We start from the raw sequence: 23,710 nt of genomic DNA, 5'->3' as shown, positions 1-23,710 counted from the left end.
GGCAGCAGATGGTTACATACATATATATATATATACATATAAAATCAGTGGTTTTCCTTGTTAACCTGCTCCTTGGAGGACTGCTGCCAAAAACTCAGCTACCCCCGCCGTTACCCTTTGGTCAGCGTCGGATAGGTAAAGTCCCACACATTTACCTTGCTGGGGTTCCAGACCACCCGAAAGAGGGGACAGCACGCGTTGACGGAGCGTACTGTGCAATGGGCAATGAAAGAGAATATGCTCTACAGTGTCCGGGACATTCATAGAGCATCTGCAGAATCTCTTGTTTCTAGGAACGTTTTGATATCTTCCCCTGACAAATGCTGAGGGAAAAACATTTAAACGGGCCAGCATAAAAGCCCTACGTTGGGCTGGGATTATTAATTTAGTGACGTAATTGGCTCTACTATCTAAGATATTTAAATCATAGAATGTGGGGGAGCAAATTTTGTTTACAGCTGCCATAATATTTTGTCTCTCGACATCCTTTAGTCTAGTTAGGATATTATGAAAAATGTACTGCTCATTAGAGTTGTACAGGGGCTCCAGCTCGATGCCTAAAGATTCAATCTTTTTTTCGAGGTGCTGATACCATCTTGATTTATAGGAGTCTTTGAGCAAATCAGCGAGCAGACTTGATGGAGGGCAGCGAAAGTGGCAGCGTAACCAGTACTTTATTGAGGTGGACCATGCCCAATATTCCAGTGTGTGTATGCCTATTTCTGCACACATTGTTTCATATTTGATCACAGCTGGGAGTCCAAGAATACGTCTCAAAAAGCTGGAATGAGTTTTTTTTAAATCACTGTTATATGCTTGGACCCATAGCGGGATTCCATAAAGTAACTGGGATTGCACTTTTGTTTGAAATATCTGAATGGCCGCAGGAATAAATTGATTACCTATCTGATAATAAAAACGGGCAACTGCTGATGAGGTGCACTTTGCCTGTTTTATGGCATTTGTGAGATGGGTTACCCACCCTAAATTGCTCTGGAATAAGATTCCCAGATACCTATGGATTTTCACTTGTTGGATTTCTTGCCCTCTTATTTTCCATTTCTCTAATTTCCAACCATTCGAGAAGACCAAAATTTTTGTCTTCTCATAATTTATAGAGAGTTTGTTACATTCGCAGTAAGGGATCAGTGAGGATATAAGACGTTTCAGACCCAGGCTCGTTAATGATAGTAGGACAGCATCGTCTGCGTATAATAAGAGAGGAACTGGCTTCTGATTAAGTTTAGGGGCATGTGATTCTATTTTTTGAAGGTAATCTGGCAAGTCTGATAGGAATAAATTAAATAGAAAGGGGGCAAGAATACACCCTTGTTTTACCCCTTTCGAGTTTGGGATATCTGATGAAAGGTGACCTTTGGTGTTAAGTTTGACTTGACAGGTATTAGAAGAGTGTAGATTTTGCATTAGAATCAATAAGCGCTGATCAATTTTTAATTCTGCGAGTTTCCTCCACAACTTTGGGCGGTCAATTGAGTCGAATGCACGGTCAATTGAGTCGAATGCACCACGAAAATCTACAAAAGCAGCGTATATCTTAGATTGCCTTTGGGATCTGTATTTTTCAACCAGATGCAACCAGATGCATGAGTATAAGACAGTGGTCTAGTGTAGAGCAACCTTTGGAGAAACCTATTTGTTCTTTCCCTGGTAGGTTTAGATTTTTCATCCAGGTAAGGAGTTTAGATAAGAGGTGCTTAGCGTAGATTTTCCCTATCACTGATAGTAGGCTTATCGGTCTATAATTCCTTGGTTCTTTTGGGTCGCCATTTTTAAAGATTGGAATAATTATTGATCTTAACCATATCTCAGGTATGATCCCGTATTTATCTATAAGAGTAAACAGTTGAGCTAAGGGTTCTGCCCACCAATCTATATAGGTCTTAAATAATTCTATTGGTAGACCGTCTGGCCCTGGAGATTTCCCCGATTTGAAATTTTTAACTATCTCTCTAATTTCCTCTTCCTCTACCCTTGGCCACTCCTGGAGTTTATTTATTTTATTTTTAGTGGTTTCATTTCCTTTAAGTTCACTGTGTAGATTGTTAAATACAGATGTAAAATATTGGGACCATTTGGATTCTGTAATTGGTGGTAGAGTTAGTTGATTTTCAGCTTTCAATCCTCCATACACTAGGTTCCAGAACCTAGTTCATTCTGTGCTTTAGCTTTTCTGACTTTGTGTCTACATGTGCTGGCTATTTGTTTGAATTCCTCTTTGGTGGTTTCCCCCCTTTTCCATTTTTTGTACACATCCTTTTTAAAACTTAACTCAGTTAAAAGTTCTTTAGATAGCCACCCTGGCTTCTTTAGGCACCTTCCATGTTTCCGTCTCATTGGTATTGCCTGAAGTTGTGCTTTTACTATCTCCCTCTTAACAAACTCCCAGCCATCATGAACTCCCTTTCCTTTTAGTATTTCTGTCCATGGGATTTCACCCAGCACTTCCCTAAGTTTCATGAAGTCGGCTTTCTTAAAGTCAAGAAATTGAGTCCTAGTATGCTTGGCTGCTCCTTTCCGCTGTATAGTAAACTTCAGAAGAGCATGATCACTCGCGCCTAATGATCCTTCCACTTCTACCCCACTAACCAGGTCATCAACATTGGTTAGGACCAGATCTAAAATGGCTGTTCCTCTTGTTGCTTCTCCCACTTTCTGGACAATGAAGTTGTCTGCAAGGCCAGTGAGGAATCTGTTTGACCTTATGCTCTTGGCTGAGTTTGACATCCAACAAATATCCGGGTAATTGAAGTCCCCCATTACTACTATCTCCCTTCCTTTTGCATGTTTGGCCATCTGTTCCAGGAAGGCATCATCTATGTCCTCCGTTTGGCTTGGGGATCTATAGTAAACTCCCACAATGAGGTCACTGTTATTCTTCTCTCCCTTAATTTTGACCCAAATACTCTCACTTTGGCTTTGAGGTTGTAAATCTTGGATCTCTTCACAGGTATACACATCCCTGACATATAACGCCACTCCTCCTCCTTTCTTGTCTGGTCTGTTTCTCTGAAATAGATTGTATCCCTCCATTATTACATTCCAATCGTGGGACTTATCCCACCAGGTTTCAGTGATGCCTATTATGTCATATTTAGTTTGCTGTACCAAGAGCTCAAGCTCATCTTGTTTATTTCCCATGCTTTGCGCATTAGTGTACAGACAGTGAAGTCCATTAATCATTCCCCCACGTCTCTTATTTAAGGATTTTTTCCTCCCACCACTAGGTCTGCGTGCTGTTTGCTCCATTTGGTCTATGACATTTGGATGATCATCTTCATCAATTGATAGACTCCTACCTTCAGGAGCACTGTCTCCCTCCCCCACATTAGTCAGTTTAAAGCCCTCCTGATGAGGTTTCTGAGATTTTTGGCAAAAACATTCCTCCCAACCGTTGTGAGGTGCAGCCCATCGCTTGCCAGAAGTCCATCTTCAAGAAACTGCAGTCCGTGATCTAAGAATCCAAACCGTTCCTATTTACACCATTTGCAAAGCCAGCTGTTCACTTCCACTATTTTTCCCTCTCTCCCTGGGCCACGTTGTTCAACTGGGAGGACAGATGAGATGACAATTTGTGCATTTAATTGCTTCAATTTCCTGCCCAGAGCCTCGTAGTCTCTTTTGATCTTCTGGATCATTGTCTTCTCCATTGTCTCTTGAGACAGACAGATGCCAACAAAAAAAATTCATTGAAATCAACAAAAATCACTGAGTGCTACAACTCCCTTTATAGTTTTAGATGTTTAGTTTTATATCTAGTTTTGATTTTAATAGCTTATGAAGATCTCTATGTTATTCAGTAATGTTGGGAGGAGCCAATCATTAGGTAAATATAAAACAAATATCTTCTTTAGCACAAGAGCTATGGGGACATACGTACTCTGAGTCAGTAAAGTTGACTCTGTGAATGAACTCTGAGAAAGCGCTGCCAAAAGTTAGGCTGAGATTTTAGTTTTAAAAAGTTTTGTTTTCTGTACTAACCTATATACCTTTAGTTACAGTGTATTTTTCTATAATTATTATGTTCCATCAAGACAAAATTTCCCTCAGACATCAGCTTTTGTTCATCAGTAATATTATATGATATAATTATCATACAAAATTTGTCAAGTGATATCTCTTACTGGACCAGCTTTCTTAGTGGGAATCATGATTCTTGCATCTAAAACAAGAGAGACTGGATATATTGATAGCAGTAACCCACCTCAAACGTATGTCTGAACATGCAAAGGTTAGAACTGCACAGACGAAAGGGCACTAGGGATGATGGAGAAATTTGGTTCGGTTCACATTTAAAGGTGAACCAACCTAATTCACACTTTCTGAAAAAATATGGGAGCCGAAACACAGACTTCCTTCAAAATTCACACGAAACAGCAAATTAGGTAGGTATGCAAGGAGGTTAGGTGGTGCTTTGTCAATCAAACGTTATCCCACACATTAAACTGCATTTCCCTATCACTTTTCTTATTGCAAAAAAGTCATCGGGGAAGCAGGTTTGCTGGGCAAATTTAACTGTGCAACCTGGATTTGCTGGTACAGTATGTGTATTAATCCCACCTGAAAATAGTGACCGTCTGGAAGTACCCCAAGAGGTCAGCTTAAAAGGGAACTCAGGATCATTTTGCTGTTCGATTTGCAGAGGAAATACCATTCACCTATTTTGCTTGGAACATTTTTACCTAAACATATAGAAAGCAAAACAAAACACTGACTATAAACCACACGAGAACCTGATGATTAAAAAATGTACCAATAAACAGAACAAGGTGTTATAATGACCAAATGTTAAGGGAGAAATCAAAGATGTGCTCTTCAAATAAAATGTTGGTTTGTAATTTTTTTTTTTTTAAAAAAAGGAACTTCAACAGGTGTACAAGAAACATAATATATGTCGAAACAATTTGAAACCCCCATTTGAGTCAAGTAATTAAATGATGGGAAATATGGGCTGCTTATGATATTGCTGTTGTCTTTCAAAAAAATAATTGTCAGATTGAGAAATTATTTTGGGATAGAAAATATATGAACTGTGTTGTTAACAAATCAAACTACAGATCCATTAAATTTGGTAAAGCCTGAGAGGGGAGTTCTCCAGTGCCTCAGGCACAGGCATGCCTGAGGGGATCCTTTGACTGGAGATGCTGCAGAATTGACATGGGACCTTCTGCATGAAAAGCATTGCTCCCTCACTGAGTGAGGGGCTCTCCTACCAGCACCAGCCCTACCATTAGGCAGAGTGAGGTGGCTGCCTCGGGCAGCTGATTTAAAGAAGAAGAGTTTGGATTTGATATCTCGTTTTATCACTACCCGAAGGAGTCTCAAAGCGGCTAACATTCTCCTTTCCCTTCCTCCCCCACAACAAACACTCTGTGAGGTGAGTGAGGCTGAGAGACTTCAAAGAAGTGTGACTAGCCCAAGGTCACCCAGCAGCTGCATGTGGAGGAGCGGGGAAGCGAACCTGGTTCCCCAGATTACGAATCTACCGCTCTTAACCACTACACCGCACTGGCTCTACACCACATTTGGGGTGTTTTAAAAGGGCAGCAAATTCTTCGTTACATTGCAGTGGTACCTCTGAATATGAACTTAATTCATTCCAGAAGTCCATTCTTATCCTGAAACCGTTCTTAACATGAGGCGTGCTTTCGCTAATGGGGACTCCTGCTGCACGTGCACCTCTGGTGTGAAACTTCCATTCGCATCCTGGGGCAAAGTTGGCTTCCAGGAGACCTACTTCCAGGTTAGCGGACCTTGTTACCGGAAGTGTTCACAAGGAGGACGGTGCGTAACCAGAGGTATTACTGTATTATTGTTGTTGCACTTTTCCATGGTAGAGGCGCATGTGGGATTTGCTGTGCCACCATGTGGCCAGCCAGAAAATGACCATTCCCATGCAGGGATGTCTGGAGACACAGTGGTGCCTGCCGTCTTTCTGCACTCCCTGGGTGCCCAACCAGCAAGGTTGGCTGTTCACCAAACTCTTTTGGGTCAACCCACTGGGATTGAATGAAGACGAACACAGGTTCTTACAAGCAAACTACACCTCCACATACAGTGGTGCCCCGCAAGACGAATGCCTCGCAAGACGAAAAACCCACTAGACAAAAGGGTTTTCCGTTTTGGAGGCGCTTCGCAAGACGAATTTCCCTATGGGCTTGCGAGTTTTTCCAACTTTCCCCCCTTTCCCCCCTTTTTCTAAGCCGCTAAGCCGCTTATCCACTTATCCGCTAAGCCGCTAAAAGCGCTAATCCGCTAAGCCGCTAATGGGCTTGCTACGCAAGACGAAAAAACCGCTAGACGAAGAGACTCGCGGAACGGATTATTTTCGTCTTGCGAGGCACCACTGTACACACAGAGGCTGGATCTAGACACATCCAAGAAGCGTTTCAGTTTAAAGCATTGTACATTTAAACAGGGAAAACAGGGAGAGAAAAACGGGACTCCACGACGCCATCTGTTGGCACAATGGCCTTAGCCCAGTATACCTGAAGGAGAGTCTCCACCCCCATCGTTCAGCCCCCCACTGAGGTCCAGCTCCGAGGGCCTTCTGGCAGTTCCCTCCCTGGGAGAAGTTGCAGGGAACCAGGCAGAGGGCCTTCTCAGCGGCGGTGCCTGCCCTGTGGAACACCCTCCCGTCAGATGTCAACAACTATCTGACTTTTAAAAGACTTCTGAGGGCAGTCCTGTTTAGAGAAGTTTTTAATGTTTGATGTTTTATCTTGCTTTTAATATTCTGTTGGGAGCTGCCCAGAGTGTCTGGGGAGGCCCAGTCAGATGGATAGGGTAATAATAATAATAATAATGATGATGATGATGATGATGATGTATATCACACATACAACACATATAAATCCCTTGTTCTTTACCAGTCTAGCAGTCAATAAACAATCAACAGCCTACCTGTCTGAGGTCCTTCCACTTTTATACATATTGAAACCCTTCGCCTATGAGAATCTTGCATTTGTGGTGTTTGACTGTAATAACATGCCACAGCTACTCATGTCTGTCACATTTTACCCCACATTTGTTACCTCTTCTTTCACTTATTGTATGCCTCCCCCCCCCCTTTGGTAGCTCTTAGTTTGTTTTTAAACTGAATGCTAATTTTGACTATTAAACTGGAATTCCTTACAAGGGCAAAGGCATACAATGTAGTCTTTCTGAATAGCCTTGTGTGTTCAATCACACAGTATATTAAAGTGAGACACGGAGGTCTTGTTATCTCAATCAATGCCATTGTCTCTGTAGAATTACCGGTATGTGCTGATTTCTGAAGGTGATTTGGAAGCCAACCTTACGTAACGGTGTGATACTACAATTTGTCTTTGTGTCAGTCTTGATGTAGGGAGGTAGGAACAGCTTAAGCACATTTGCCTATGGTCCTACCTGAAGATATAGCCAGGCTCATATTACAAGGAATTCAGCTGTATAAATACGCCATGCCATCTGTGTATGGCAGGGGAATTGAGCCGGTAGAAGCCTAAGACCTGTGTCAGTGTTCTCACAGAAGGACTGTTTATGAACAGATGTTATGTGGTGTTTTTCACAGAAAATGGACTCTGGAGAGAGAAAATGTCTATCAATTACTGAGGTATTATGTATAACAGCAATTTTTAACCTTGAGAATGATGCTTTAAAGTTCTAGGCAGAAAAAAAAAGCCCTCAAAGACTGCGGCCACTTCCTTTGTGTAACGTAATTCTGTGGCCTTGTATATTATGTTAAACTTAAAATATTTCATCCTGTTACATAAAGAATTTAATCTGACAGGATGTACAGTACGCCACATAGTCCATTAACCTCTCCAAACTTTTAAGAAGTTTAATATGTATAGAACTAGTCTCTGCAATAAACCTAAGAGATAAACTCTGGATTTTGGATTTATGTACCTGAATAAATTAAAGGTCTTATACCCTCGCAGGAAGGGAGGAAGACACATGAAATAATAATAATAATAATAATAATAATAATAATAATAATAATAATAATGCAACTATAACAGTATGCTTGGCTGTGTATATAGTGTTCAGAGCACATACAGCTATACACTCTTATATTGTATACAATAAAGTTGTCTCATTAGTGAAAGGGCTTCTGCCTGCTCAATGAGATTTCCTTTTCTTTTTCTTTCCCTGTGCAACATTTCCCAAATATCTGTTCTAAAGGTTTGGTGGAACGCTTGGAATAGATGGGGGCATATGAAGATGAGAGGGAGTGGAAGTCCCATTGGACCGGCAGAAGGTATTGCACAAACAGGACAACTCTACTGGCTACAACTTTTCAATTATATGTACACAGGGAAGCCTGCTTTTTTGCAGGGTCCCCAGTCTTGATGAGCGAGTCTGTCCAAGCACAAATTGAATGCATTCAGGGTTGTGTTCAATGTGGTGCTAAGGAAATCCTTGCACAAGTGGAACGACTTCTGCTTGCGTGGTGGGACTGTCCCCCTTGTCCAGCTCCTGTACATCCCCTAAAAAAATTCTGGGGGTTCCTCCAAGTCTCAGGAACAGAATTAGGGAAAGTGTGGGGGATGAGAGCAGGGGAAGTCCTTTTACCAGTGCAAGGATGTAGTTGAATATACGGCTACTGCTTCTCTGCTGGCTTTTGCAATTTTTTAATGCAACAACATAGCCCCATCTCTTTAAAGTACAGTAGAAGACATTGATTTCACCACTGCATAAAAGCATGCTTAGACACAAGGACATTTGTGACAAAGCAGCAGACCCTTTTCATTCTCATCTCATCGAACCGGCCAAACCAGTTCAGTAAAGAAAGGAATAATCCTGACATTAAACTGCTGGGACAATAAGGATGTTCACATACAAAATATAATGTTTCTGACAGAAGGCAATAGGAGCATGGGAAGCTCAGTTCGTAGAGCATGAGACTCTTAATCTCAGGATTGTGTGTTCGAGCCCCACGTTGGACAAAACATTCCGGCATCACAGGGGGTTGGACTAGATGACTCTTGGTTTTTTTTTTATAATATTTATTAAAGATTTTTTAATACAATGAATAAAACCAAACAATAAAAACATATTTCTTAACATAGTTTCAGCACTTCTTTGGACTTCCTCACATCCCCCGCTCCTACTTCCATACCAATAAAGTTTTTTCAGCAATTTATCAACTTAATTAACCAAATCTTAATACTTTAAATATAATCTAATAGTTGTTCAAAAAAGTTTTAAATTCTCCTTAAATAACTTATCCTCATTACTGCATCTAATTTAGTGGTGCCAAATTCTTTATAAAGATCTAGCATCCTTCTTAACATTCAATGGACTAGATGACTCTTGTGGTCCCTTCCAACTCTCTGATTCTATGGTTCTGTGACTTATACTGAGCCAGCCTACCGGCCCATCTACACAAACCAGCAGCAGCTCTCCAGGGATAGACAGACAGAGAGAAAGGAAAAGGTATAAGGAGAAGCCCAAATGCAATCTTTGTCACCTGCATTGTAAAATGAATCTTAAAATGCAGTATTCTGCATAATAATTCCTCGGGGGTGGGGAAGCATACTGGCAGGATTTAACAAACATAAAATCAAATTACAGTTGGTGGGGAAGGGAACGAAACCACAAGCAAACAAATGTGAAACAGAGCAAAAGAAGCGACAGATTTGTATGTATATGATATAGATGCAACAATATGTTTATGGATGTTGTTGCACTTGAAAACTTCACCTGACCTATAAACCGACTGCATAATATGCAGGGTTTCATCCTCAGATGGATAGGAGCAAGCCTGGTTTCATGCACAAGGCTCTTTGCTGTTTTCATAGCCAGTAAAGGTGAAGCTCCACTCAGATACACAAAGCTGCTTTGTTGGATTTCTGGACAGATAACACACACACACACACACACACACACACACACACTGCTCTCACTATTTGTTCCATAAATTCTTGGTGTTTTTTTTCTTGTTGACAGCAGTTGAATGTATAAATGTACTTCTCTTTATCAGCTAAATGCTAATGTTTTATTTATGTGCACCAAAGAGAGAGAAAATAACTGAATTGATGTTTACCTAACAGGCTACAAAAAAACCCAATACAAAAAACAGCCCACGTGCAGTAATGTAATAGTAAAGTTCATAAGTATCCTGGCTTATAATTTTTGGTGTCAACACTGGAGTTGCAGAAAGAGCTTATGCAGACATTGCACGTATACAAGTGCAGTTTAGATCTGCATCTATAAAAATAACATCTGTTTAAGCATACATTACATTTAAAAATAACTGTACAGTGATCAGCTGGTTAAGTACAGTTAACCAGATGTCGTTTTAAAGCGCCAGATGGAACAATGAAACTAAGATTGAAAATTAAAAAATACTGTGAAAGGTCAAATCAATTAAGCAACCTGTTTTGTTGGCATGTAACAGTTAAAAGTAAGTTTAAGCTACTCAAGGAGTGAGCTGTATGAAGATGAAGCAGTTAATTTTAACTTGTTATTTGGAAACGATAAAGATGAAATGTTAGTTGGTTGTAACATTTAGGATTGCCTGAGGAGCCCTTCCCCCACCCCCACGTGAAACATAATCAAACATACACTTTTTAAAAATTTCAGTGTTTGGTAAATGTAAACAACATTGACAACCAAATTTGCACTTGAGAGAGCATCTATATTAAATCTTTACTCCTGCATTCTTCTTACCCATGCTGATTAGAGGGGTTTAAACAAAAAGAAAAGAAAAAAGATAAGTAGTACTGCAAATATCACACATACAAAGCCATTAATTGAAAATACAAAGCCTTGAGCTCAGACCTTTTCTTCTTAATTGTTTGAGGATGGGATTTTTTTTTCATAGGGAATGTAAGAGGCTGTCTGGTAAAATGGTGCAGATTTGAGTGGCACATACACTAACAGATTGATCAGTCATTAGGCTCATCCAGGTGCTAAAGTTTAAGCCCAGTTCAGACACTTATCAATTCAGCAGTCAGTTCTGGGCCCAGTTTAAAGTGGTGGTCTTGACTTTTAAAGTCCTTCAGGTCTCGAAGTCAGGTACTTGAAGGATCAACTGTCTCTATATAGCCCTGCCTGCACTTAGGATCATCGACATAGGTTGTTCCTCATGATCCCGTGCCATCTGAGATTTGGTGGGTGGTTATTAGGGGGGGGGGGAAACATTTCAAGTGAATCAGCTCTGGATTCCTCTTCCTGTTGAGATTTGGCTGGTGCCCACCTTGATGTCTTGCTGGTACCAGACAAAGATCTCCTTCAGGTTTTTTAACATCTGTTTTACTAAGATTGCTTTGATGAGCACAGGACTGAAGTATTTGACTCTGACATTTTTAAAAGAACTTTGTTGTTTAGTTGTTTAGTTGTGTCCGACTCTTCATGACCCCAAGGACCAGAGCACGCCAGGCATTCCTGTCTTTCGCTGCCTCCCACAGTTTGGTCAAACTCATGTTGGTAGCTTTGAGAACACTGTCCAACCATCTCATCCTCTGTCATCCCCTTCTCCTTGTGCCCTCCATCTTTCCCAACATCAGAGTCTTTTCCAGGGAGTCTTCTCTTCTTCTCTTCTCATGAGGTAGCCAAAGTATTGGAGCCTCAGTTTCAGGATCTGTCCTTCCAGTGAGTACTCAGGGCTGATTTACTTCAGAATGGATAGGTTGATCTTCTTGCAGTCCATGGGGCTCTCAAGAGTCTCCTCCAGCACCATAATTCAAAAGCATCAATTCTTCGGCGATCAGCCTTCTTTATGTTCCAGCTCTCACTTCCATACATCATAGCTTTAACTATACGGATCTTTATCAGCAAAAGAACTTTAGAGGCGGTAAAAACATCCCTAGCAGATAAATCTTTGGGTGGGTGTTGGTTACAAAATCAAAGAACTTTCAGAGGGGAAGAGGGCTAAGCATAAAGACAAGGTGACCAAGGCTTCGGGCAAAATGTCTGTTTTGAGAGGGGAATTGAGTGAAATAAGAGAAGTTGCATCGCACAGGTATTCTGGGAGGTAATTACAAGCACATGGGTTTCCATAGTGGCTGCTTCAAATCCAAAACAATGTGAGGGCTTTTTTACATAGTGATTTCTTTGTGTGTACTGCATGGCATCATATATTTGACCAAGGAGTGGTCACACCCACCTATCAATGTTGACCCGCAGGGGTTGAGGGGAGCGAGAAGAAATAATTTTTCTTTGATTTTACAAATATAAAATTATAGAAAATATCATAACACACATCCACAATTAAAAGATTCCCCCGAATCTCTGATTCCCCTCCATGGGTTTTGTTGTTAAATATTTTCTACTGCATCTTTTTCAGTAATCCATTTTTTTAAGAACTCCATTATCTCCATAGTACTTATTACATTACAAGTGTTATTGCAATCCTGCTAATGTTTTCATCTGCTTACAATGGTCTCCAATATAAATTATACATTTTTCCCATTCCTTATTGAAGTTTTGGTCTTCTTGGTTCCTGAGCTTCCCGGTCAATTTTTCCATTTCAGCATAGTCCAAGAGTTTAATTTGCCATTCTTTTCTGGTAGGGACTTTATCTTCTTTCCATCTCTGGGCTAATAGCATCCATGCTGCTATTGTTACATACATAAAAAGTCTTTCCTGCTCCCTGGCCCACTGGATCAAATGTTTCACTCCAAAGTGCTCCACCACTCAGCTTAAAAATGTCACAAATTTCCTTTTTTCTGAGTCCTGTTCTTGAGCATCCCTTCTTTCCAGGGTGAGATTGAAGCAGCAAACCTACGTCTCACACAGAAAGCAAAATGGCAGTGATGGTTGGGCAGTGAAGGCCCAGCAGAGGCCCGTTCCCTACTTATATGAATCATATTTTTCCCCTGCAATGAATTTTTCAGATGCACCAGCATGTATATCATCTGGCATATTGAGAGAACTCAAATGGCTCATCTTTACTTCATGCCAGGGAGCCATATAAACAAGAGAGCAGCAGCTGAGGCAGGCCTCTTGGAGTTCACGTTGGAAGGTTACCAAGTGACCTGGAGGCTTGTGGTCATAGAGGAGAGAATAATCAGACTGAAGCCGGAGGTTAACAGTTGGCTAAGTAATTTCTTTTCCTTCTTTTGGTCTAAATAAAATGATGAGAATAACTTTTCAAATTACCGTATTTTTCCGTTTTGGGGGGACTCTAATTTAAGAAAATAGGAGGGGGATTGCCGAGGGTTGTTGAGCTTTTTTAGGGGGGCTTGCCAAAAATCGCTCACCCACACGCATTGCAAAATCCGCCTCTCATCTGTCCCCTCGCTGGCAGGAGCTGCCAATCGCCTGGCCAATTGCTGCTGCGTCAGCCAATCAACACCAGCCCTTGACATAGCAACCAATAACATGCCCAATAGCTGTTGACAGCCGTGGCAGCAACCAATCAAATGTCCACCCTATGCACTATTCATGTATAAGACGACCCCCACTTTTTAGCATCATTTCTAAGAAAAAAACCTAGTCTTATATGTGGAAAAGTACAGTAAAACCTATTTGCTGCCTTTCTGAGGTATGCTGCTTCCTTACCTATGCAGAGCAGTGACTGAAGCATGAGTCCACATTAGGGGTTTGTAGAGCCAAGTGTGGGTGCGGTTAACAGTTTGATCTTCCCCAAGTATGGCTGAGACATCATATTTTTCAAATGAATTTGAATCCAACTAAGGACTCAGCTACACTGGTAAAGAAAAAGCGCTTTATATGTGTTATAACACTGTGACACCACATGGCGCTGTGGAGTCCAGTTTTTCACCAACGTGATTTCCCTTTATGAAGTTTAGAACGTGTTTTCCTGAAACACTTTTTTGATGTGTCTAGATCCAGCCTAAGTGTGCATTCAAATGTGGGGATTACTGCATTAGTTTTGCTAGCTGTTAACTCTAGAGTTCTGTCCTGGTTTCTAATGTTCCTGTCCCACTGCATTTACCTGTTGGATTCTGGAACTGAGGCTTTTTGACTGATATACTGCTATGTCACACTAAATTTCATTCACAACAGTGGGCGTGGTGTGACACAACAGTGAGCATCATGGGACACTTCCCCCTCCCTTTATACACACACACACTTCCCTTCCACCATGATGCACCCATGAAAACAGCAGGAAAGAATTGTGCACAATAATTCCTCACTAAGTTTTGTCATGTGAGGAGCAGCAGAGTGATCCGTCAAAACCACTGAAAAATTACAGTGCAAAACTCCTGTGATTTTCCAGGTCCACAGGGTGGCAAATGGGGTTTTGTTCTAGATGCAATCAACACCAAAATGAGTGCTAAATTTCTGCTCTATTCAAGTATGTGTCAAAACTAGCCTACTGCACATACCAAAAATTTATATTTGTTGCCCGACCCAATTTATAGCCCCAGGAAGATTGCATAAGAATGAATGTGGCCTCCAGGCAGAAAAGTGTTCCCCATCCCTGATCTATATTCTCTCTGTGTGTGACCTAACAAGTCCAAAAATGATGGAAAATAAGGGTTGGCCCAGTGACTGTTGTTTGCATACGATGTAAAAGAAGACTCACAGCCTTGTTCATGTATTCTGCCTGCAAAGGCGATTCTCGCTGCAGTTAGGGGACGTGTACACGGGCCCCTTCATACGCCAGCTACCCCTTTTCTACCCCAAACTTTCTGCATCGAGCAGGAAGGTCTACAGCAGGGATGGGAATGCAGAAGGGTGGGGTCTGCATGTGTGACCCAGCTGCCGTCTTCACCCATTCACAGAGAACACCTGCAGTGGACTCACTACTGACAGCCATCTTCATTGTACCATTGAAATGGATGGTCATGTGAACTCCCCACCTCTTAAGTTACGCACAAGGTAAGTGAGCTTCAGCTAGCGATTCAGATTATGAGGTGAAAAATTACTAAATTTAAAGATATTTCATATGCAGATAGGTTAATTGAAAGATATATGTTTTATTCAGGTGGTTCGTTTTTAGTTGCATCCTTGCCTATGTATATACAGTGGTACCTTGGGTGACAGACGTTTCAGGTTACAGACTCTGCTAACCCAGAAATAGTACCTCGGATTACGAACTTTGCTTCAGGATGAGAAGAGAAATTGCGCTGTGGCGGCGCAGCAGCAGCGGGAGGCCCCATTAGCTAAAGTGGTGTCTCAGGTTAAGAACAGTTTCAAGTTAAGAACAGACCTCCGGAATGAATTAAGTTCGTAACCCGAGGTACCACTGTATACAACAGTTTATTATTTCTATTTTTATTGTCTGTTCCATTGGAATAGTACACATTTTTTAATTTTTAATTTAGAAATGCTATGGGGCCTCTTAATCAGGACGTTACTTAGGGCCTTGTCATGTCATGTCTGGTCCTGTTCCTGTTCCAGTAAAACCACGCAGCAATCCCCATATGAAATAGTGCATTGAAGCCCGTATACAGAAGCTTGTTACTAGGCAGGCCATTCTATCTTTAATTTTCCTCTCGCCTTATTATAGCACTGTGTAGGAGTGGCCATTTCTTGCTTTTCATGCCATTACTAGCTGCTTATTAAGGAAAGGTTCAGTAGGAATGGCTTCTGGAAGTACAGCTCAATATGCTTGATATTTGCACTTGCTTTTCCTATTCTAAACATCTTAAGGCTCTTTTCTCCCTGTAATATTCCATGTGTTCACATGAAGAATTGCTCTGGATCTGGGCCATGAAGTGGAAATCTTGCCTTGAAATCAATTACTTCCCCAGCCAAATTATGTCTACACATTGTGTCATTTCATTAATACAGACTGGCTTTTTAATTTGCAATCTATATTTTTTAAAAATCTATTATGGAGCATGGTGGTGGTTGGTGGATATTTATTTACAAAGTTAGGCCTTAAAATGTATTGTTGATATAAATTTCTTTTGGTTTTAATGCCTTGGTCACTTGCTTAATTTTATTTTGGATGCCAATGTACAATTCCACTACCTTTCAACCTGCAAATATTTAGCAAAGTTTATACTTGTGGGTATTTTTTTCTCCTTGGAACATGTTTGCTTGGCTACAATCTGTGTGGCCATTTTGTATTCTGAATATTTTAAAAAGAAGAATGTGTCCAACCCTCTTCTTAACCTGCTTTCCTTTCTCATAAGAAAATATGTAGCTGTCTGTCTCTCTCTCTCTGTGTGTGGTTTTATTAGTAGGGCTGTCATTTTTAATCCTTTTCTTTCAGTCATTTCTCCTCCAACATGAAACATTTCAGTCTTACACACTTACAGAGGCTGTTCATAGTTAAACACTAGTAGCATTTTCAACATCTAAAACAGAAGAGTGCCATGTGAGTAGAACAAAAGAAATTAAAACACTAGATATGCCACAGTTGTCTTATGCAGCAGTTAGAAATTTAATTATTTTATCTCATAGAATAATGTGCCCTTCAGAAATCATTTTGGACTAGATGTTTCAAACCAATGATCTGTAGTTAATTATCTTTAATAACTGTTGCACATTATGGTTAGATCTATGTTTTTGCTAAACCAATTAATAATATCTTCATTAGTATAAAGACAAGGTAGCTGGATTCTTTCATTTTTCACATTGAAAGAGTAGATATTTTAAACACTGTAATTTACTTTAGCCATACATTCCCGATGATATGACTAATTAATGAGACTTCAAAGACATATAACTTCCAAAAGCTACTTATTTTCAAGTCATTGTTGAACATTTAATGACATTATGTTGAGGCCTTCCCGAAACCCTAACTGCCTGAGTGTTGAATATGCTAAACCTTTTTAAATCGGCCAGCCAAATGAAGCTCTGAGTAATGCTTAATGGCAAATGGAACCAATATTTCTTCTTAAGAAACCTGTTGAATACAGAAGTAACTATGAAAAGTTGATCACATCTCTTTCGCTCATGAGTTATGACTGTCTGTTGGGCTAAGTCATTCATTTTTTATAGACGGAATACTAGTTGGGGGGTGGGGAGGAAGAACCTTCATAGCTTGTAATTCTGAAAGTTTGGAGTCTAGGTATGCTCAGGAATGTCAGTTGCTGTTACCAAGACTAAATTTGTAGGATTCTTATGCACCTTTACTCAAGCATAAGTCCCACTAAGTTCAGTGGGACTTACTCCCAAGCAGGGCCACCAACAAGCAAATGCAGGGTGTACTATTGCCCAGATCCCAGGTCTCAAAGGGACCCAAGTACTGACCTGCTGCCCATTTGCCTTCCTGCCACCCTCCCTGCAGCAGTGGCCCTGCTAGGTGTGGATGCTAAGGTAGAGGTCTATGGTCCCACAGGGCCGGGCATCATCACCTTACTATCCTACTTTTTATATTTATTTTAATTACCTGACTTTTTGCTCTTTTAACCCAAGCTCTTGGACCTGTGGTGCACTCTGAACACAGCTGGGCTGCCTGTCTTGAAAATAACCTCTAGGAGCAGCAATAACACGGCTCCCAAGACATCCTTAGGGCGCCATTTTGAAAGCAGGCAGGCAGCCTAGCTGCATCCCAAGCATCCCAATAAACAGGTGAGTGAATGACAGCAAGCCCTTCTGTCCTGCTTTCTAAAGTTCCTTTTACACTGCATTACCTATTGCGCTGTGGAATTGTGGCTTTTTCATCAATATACTAGAATGTTCTGCTAAATTTCACTCCCCTCGGACACTGAGGTCCAGCACCGAGGGCCTTCTGGCGATTCCCTCGCTGTGAGAAGCGAAGTTACAGGGAACCAGACAGAGGGCCTTCTTGGTAGTGGCGCCCGCTCTGTGGAATGCCCTCCCATCAGATGTCAAAGAAATAAACAACTATCGGACATTTAGAAGACATCTGAAAGCAGCCCTGTTTAAGGAAGCTTTTAATACTGGATGAATCATTGTAGTTTAATATTCTGCTGGAAGCCGCCCAAAGTGGCTGGGGAAACCCAGCCAGATGGGTGGGCTATCAATTATTATTGTTGTTATTGTTGTTGTTGTTGAGCAATGCACAGGCATTAACCATTATGCCCCAACAGAGAATGTGGCAATCAAACATGACTAAAGTTCAGTTCAGTCCTACAGATTTTCGGTGTAGTCCAACAGACGTTTCACAAGTGCTGATGGAAAGCCTGCTGGTGCCCTGTTGGTGACCCTGTGCTACATAAATGATCAATGTTGGGTGTAGCTTTTTCAGATCTATTATCTGGCCTTCAGCCTCATCCTAATAATCTAAGCCTCCTTAGGACCAAACAGCATTTTGTGTACAACCACCCAGGATCAGCCATACTTGCTACCCAACCCATGGTGACTGGTGAATAGGTTTTGTTGTGTGTTGGTGGCACAACTGGATGACTGAAGATGAATTTATGCCCTCGCTGGTAACCATTGGAAGGATTCACTGCAGGCAAGCATTTTAGTTGCATTGATGACTGCCTGTTATTATCATTGCCTATATATGAAAACAAAAATAGAAATAAAGCACAACAGAAACTCTTGTGTATTTCTCTTGAAGCTTTCCTTTCTGTCTTTCCTTCAACTCAAGTTCCATTTTTTTTATATGAAAAAAAATGAAAGGAAGGAAGAGCATAACATGTTTAGGACTCTGTGGGAGCTTGAAATCTATAGTGGGTTTCATGAAAATGACCAATCCAAGTTGTCGTGACTCAGCAGGAAGACCACTAGAAAAAAATCATTTTCTAATAGGAAACACATCCTGAAGACTTATCAGCTTGGATAAGATTGGGAAACTGTGACATTTTTCTCAAATGCCAGCACTTCAGAAAATTTGTATTTTATTGCTACTCGGCTGTATATTGTGCCAAGGTATATTGAGGCTGTTTTTATGAAAGCTTGTGGAAGATTCAGAAATGTATAAGGGTCTAAAGATTATTAAATACGTTTTTGCAGTATTGGGCTTGTAAAGAAAGAAAGAAAAACCAAAGCAGAATGAATCATTTTCTTGCTTTCTTTGTTATTTTCATTGTGATCTGATTCTGTGACAAAATAATTGTGCATTTATTTGTTTCTTTGGATTTTTAATCTGACATATCCCCAGAAGTTTAAAGTGGGGAACAACACTCAAAAACAGAAAGTAACAAAAAATGTGTAGAATTGGCATCCTAGGTCAGTAAATAAATCCTTATTTATTTCTTGTGTGTACTAGAAAGACCAAATGAACAAACCAAACAAATGATCTAGCCTTAACTATAAACCAACATAAATGAACAAATAAACACATTAAAATATCCCATAAATTAAAAATAAATATATCCTAATCCATATTATACAAAAAACAGCACAGATAAACCTGACAGTATAGCACTATGGTGCAGTGTAACTACCAGGGGTGCCAACAGGATTTTCTGGGCTCTGTACACTGTGTTTGGAGTGGGTCCTCTGCCCCCCTTGCAAAAGAGGACAAAATTTGATTAAGATTATATAGGCCATTGGCCACCCCTGTAATAAAATCTCTGATGTGCCGAAGCCTCTTTGAAAAGTTTTCATATTTTGCATTTGCCTTTTTGGGGTGTGTCTGTGATTCTTTAACATCCACCCATATGTATTGTGTAGTAGTATTTGCAGAAAATAACTTTTAGGGAGTACCTGATCTCAGAAGAATGCACCACAGGAAAGGTGCATCCTGATTCCTAAGGAAAGGAAGACGACCGAGATTCCAAAGACTACAAAAGCAGGAAAGGTGTGCTAAAGGGAGGGGGAAATAACAGTTCTTTAGGATCCCAGAGGTTCACTTCACCAAGTAGGCACAATACACTTGTCAATCATTGCTTCTACTTACTGCTCTGACTTCACTCATTGGCTAAAAAAGGTAGGAACAGTCAGGCTGGCTCATCTTGCTAAAATGGCCTAGAAGGGGATGTTCACATTTTGCTTCATAACTTTGTTTCTAGTGGGGTTAGAGACAGGAAGGAAGGAAGGAAGGAAGGAAGGAAGGAAGGAAGGAAGGAAGGAAGGAAAGGGAAGGGAAGGGAAGGGAAGGGAGGAAGGAAGCTCAGAGTCGGCCCCCAGTACATTGGTACATTAGTACCCCCAGTAACCCCCTGGTGACAGCAGTCACGAAATTAAAAGACGCCTGCTCCTTGGGAGAAAGGCGATGGCAAACCTTGACAGCATCTTAAAAAGCAGAGACATCACCTTGCCAACAAAGGTCCGTATAGTTAAAGCCATGGTTTTCCCAGTAGTGATGTATGGAAGTGAGAGCTGGACCATAAAGAAGGCTGATTGCCAAAGAATCAATGCTTTTGAATTATGGTGCTGGAGGAGACTCTTGAGAGTCCCATGGACTGCAAGAAGATCAAACGTATCCATTCTTAAGGAAATCAGCCCTGAGTGCTCACTGGAAGGAAAGATCCTGAAGCTGAGGCTCCAATACTTTGGCCACCTCATGAGAAGAGAAGACTCCCTGGAGAAGACCCTGATGTTGGGAAAGATGGAGGGCACAGGGGAAGGGGATGACAGAGGACGAGATGGTTGGACAGTGTTCTCGAAGCTACAGACATGAGTCTGACCAAACTGTGGGAGGCAGTGGAAGACAGGAGGGCCTGGCGTGCTCTGGTCCATGGGGTCACGAAGAGTCGGACACGACTAAACGACTAAACAACAACAACCCCCAGTAACCACCTCTCAGCAGTCCTGGTGGTGGCACAAGTTATGTGGCATACTCTCCCCTTGGAAATATGGCATACATTTATTACTTAATGTTTTTGGTGCATGCTAAAAGCTATTTCATTCACCTAAGCATTTTCAGAGCAGTGACATTGGTCAAATATAAATTACTGGTCAATGTGAAGCCATGGGATTGTATTTAATATTGTTTTATTATGTATTGTGTGCTTTTCTTTTCTTTTTTATACCACTTCAGGACTTTAACAAAATATTAAAGCAGTTCATAAGTAAATTAGATAAATAATGTACAAAAATATATCATTGAGTCCTAATATATTTCTAATATAAATTTGCCTTACATATTGTGAGGTTTATCAATGTTATTTATGGTATATTGGGATTTGGGATTAATGTACATAACTAGAGTATTATTACATGATATTTTATATAGTTAACTTCTTTGTTCATTTGAATTAGTGAAAATAATTCAGCCTTGGGCTTTGCTGACCCTTTAGAGAAAGGAGGTTATGCACCAGCAGTCTTTAAGGTCTCCTGCACAGAGCATATTATTGCAGTTAGCTGTTGTGCTGTTTTACAGAATGCTCATAATTTGCATAAATCCAGCTGTAGAAATTGCATTATTCTGCTGTTGAATAAAAATATAGGTGTAGGAGAATTTCCAGGGAAATTATGTACCTTTATAAAAAGAAAACTAAGAAAGTGTTGTTTTAAGTGAGGCTTAGTCATAGCTAACTATGGCTGATCAGGCTATTTGCCTATAAACAAATATATTTCCCCCCATTATTCTGAAGCTTTAACAATGCAGGAAAATAAGAGTAGAACATTGGTGTGGTTCACACATAATGCTAAGCCAAGCTTTAATAAACTATGCTTTCATCAACAATAGATTAGCAGTATGTGTAAATCCTGTCCGGAAGCTTAACTATGGTTTGTCTACTGCCAACAAGCCACCATCTGAAGTTATCAGGTGAAATCCAATGTTCTAAGGCAATCGTTCTGTGGTGCGAGGATTTCTGCTTGTGCAACAGATCATTCTCCCCTTCTCCCACCCCCATTCCTTAAATTTGTTCTAGGGGTTCTCTCAACTCTCTGGAGCAGATTTGGGGAGGGTACATGTTCCATGTGCAGCTGGGGGCAGGGCAGAGGCAGGAAAGTCCTGTTGCACAAGCAGAAATCCTTGCATTGATGTGATGCATTGGTAGAATACCCCCCAAAGTTTGTTTTCACTATGTCTTAGTATTATGTGTGAACCCAACACTGTAGCCTAGCCATGATTGGTTTGCCCACATGCCATTCCCAGGTACACACCTGGCTACAAAGGCATGATGAGGCAAGAACAGCCAGAGAAAAAACTTAACTTTAGAGAAACAAGCTGTGGTTTGCCATCTGCTGAACTCATAGTTTGTTAATCAAAGTATGGCTTAGTGTTATGTGCAAGTCAGGTCACCAACACTCCCCTTCCTTCTCTTCTGCGTGATATTTATTTCAACAAGACTTGTGGCAGCAGTGCACTGTGCACCGTCTAGCTTCCTTCTCACTTTTTTGGCTGTCAGCCTTGGAAGCAGACCAGTGCACAGCATCATGATATCACATCGTGCTAGATATTCCAAAGGAGGAGCAAAGAGATGGAGCAGCAGCAGCTTTGAAATGTCTAGCACTGCTCCGAATTAAGATGTGTGTGAGAGAGAAGTGCCCAAGGCTGCCTTTCCTAGTAACAAGCCCTGTGTGCTGTACCACACTGATCTTAGAAAACATGTCTGTCAAGCTTTAGATTATATATGATGACTGGCTAATCCAACAAAATATATAACTGCATGTTTGCTGCTTAAGCAGCTTGCCCTCCTGATTTAGTGGGTGGTGGTGGTGGTGGGAGTCTTCTAATATATTAGAAACAAATGGGAAATACAAGACTGAATTTTACCTAAAGCAGGGATGGGAAACTTGGGACCTCCCAGATGTTGTGGGACTCTTAAGTCCCATCAGCCCCAGCCAGCACAGCCAAGTCAGGGATGATGGGAGCTGTAGTCCAGCAACTTCTGGAAGGCCACAATTCCCCATCCCTGATCTATCCTTTCCAACTTATTCAGATGAGCTGCTAGTAATCACGGCTTATTTGCTGAAATCTCCTCCCAACATCAGACATGGTCATACAGTGCCGCAGATTGTACAGAAGTATTTCCAGCAAATATCTGTTGCAATAAAAAGGAAAGCAAAGACCTGCATACCAAAAACAGAACAATGCCAGACATTTGCACAGTATCTAAGCTAGAATTTCTTCTCAGCATATTTTTTTAAAAAAACAAAAATATATTACAATTTCATCTGTATACTGGAATGCTCTGTATACAGAATTACATTGAGGAAGGTCCTGTTGTGTGGATGACAAACCCCTTTGACACATTTCTCCATGCAATTAACATTGTGAGAATAAACAGAGAGACGTCCCCCTTTCATCTCCTGCACATTTTACAACCAGTTTAAAATAAGAATTCTAACCCAATTTGAGGGGGCGACAGAGGGAGTGAAAACAGCATCCTTTATGAAATATTAGTCATGTGGATAAATGAATGCTTGAAAACGGTAAAGTTAATAGATAAGGAATTTGTTTCTGTTGTATATGTACAGTATAAACCTTACTGATATACTTCAGTTATTGTATGCAACCCTCTGGCTTCCTTGATCTTACTTAACAAATGAGAAGAAACTATCCATACAACTGTCCTTGAAGACTTCAGCCTAATAATAGAATCATAGAATTGGAAGAGACCACAAGGGCCATCAAGTCCAACCCCCTGCCAAGCAGGAAACACCATCAGAGCACTCCTGACATATGGTTGTCAAGACTCTGCTTAAAGACCTCCAAAGAAGGAAACTCCACCACACTCCTTGGCAGCAAATTCCACTGTCAAACAGCTCTTACTGCCAGGAAGTTCTTCCTAATGTTTAGGTGGAATCTTCTTTCTTGTAGTTTGGAACCATTGCTCCGTGTCCGCTTCTCTGGAGCAGCAGAAAACAACCTTTCTCCCTCCTCTATGTGACATCCTTTTATATATTTGAACATGGCTATCATATCACCCCTTAACCTCCTCTTCTCCAGGCTAAACATGCCCAGCTCCCTTAGCCGTTCCTCATAAGGCATCGTTTCCAGGCCTTTGACCATTTTGATTGCCCTCCTCTG

Source organism: Podarcis erhardii (genome assembly GCF_964252035.2).
Source record: "Podarcis erhardii genome assembly, chromosome: 2".
NCBI lineage: Eukaryota > Metazoa > Chordata > Lepidosauria > Squamata > Lacertidae > Podarcis > Podarcis erhardii.
This window is presented reverse-complemented; position numbering follows the sequence as displayed.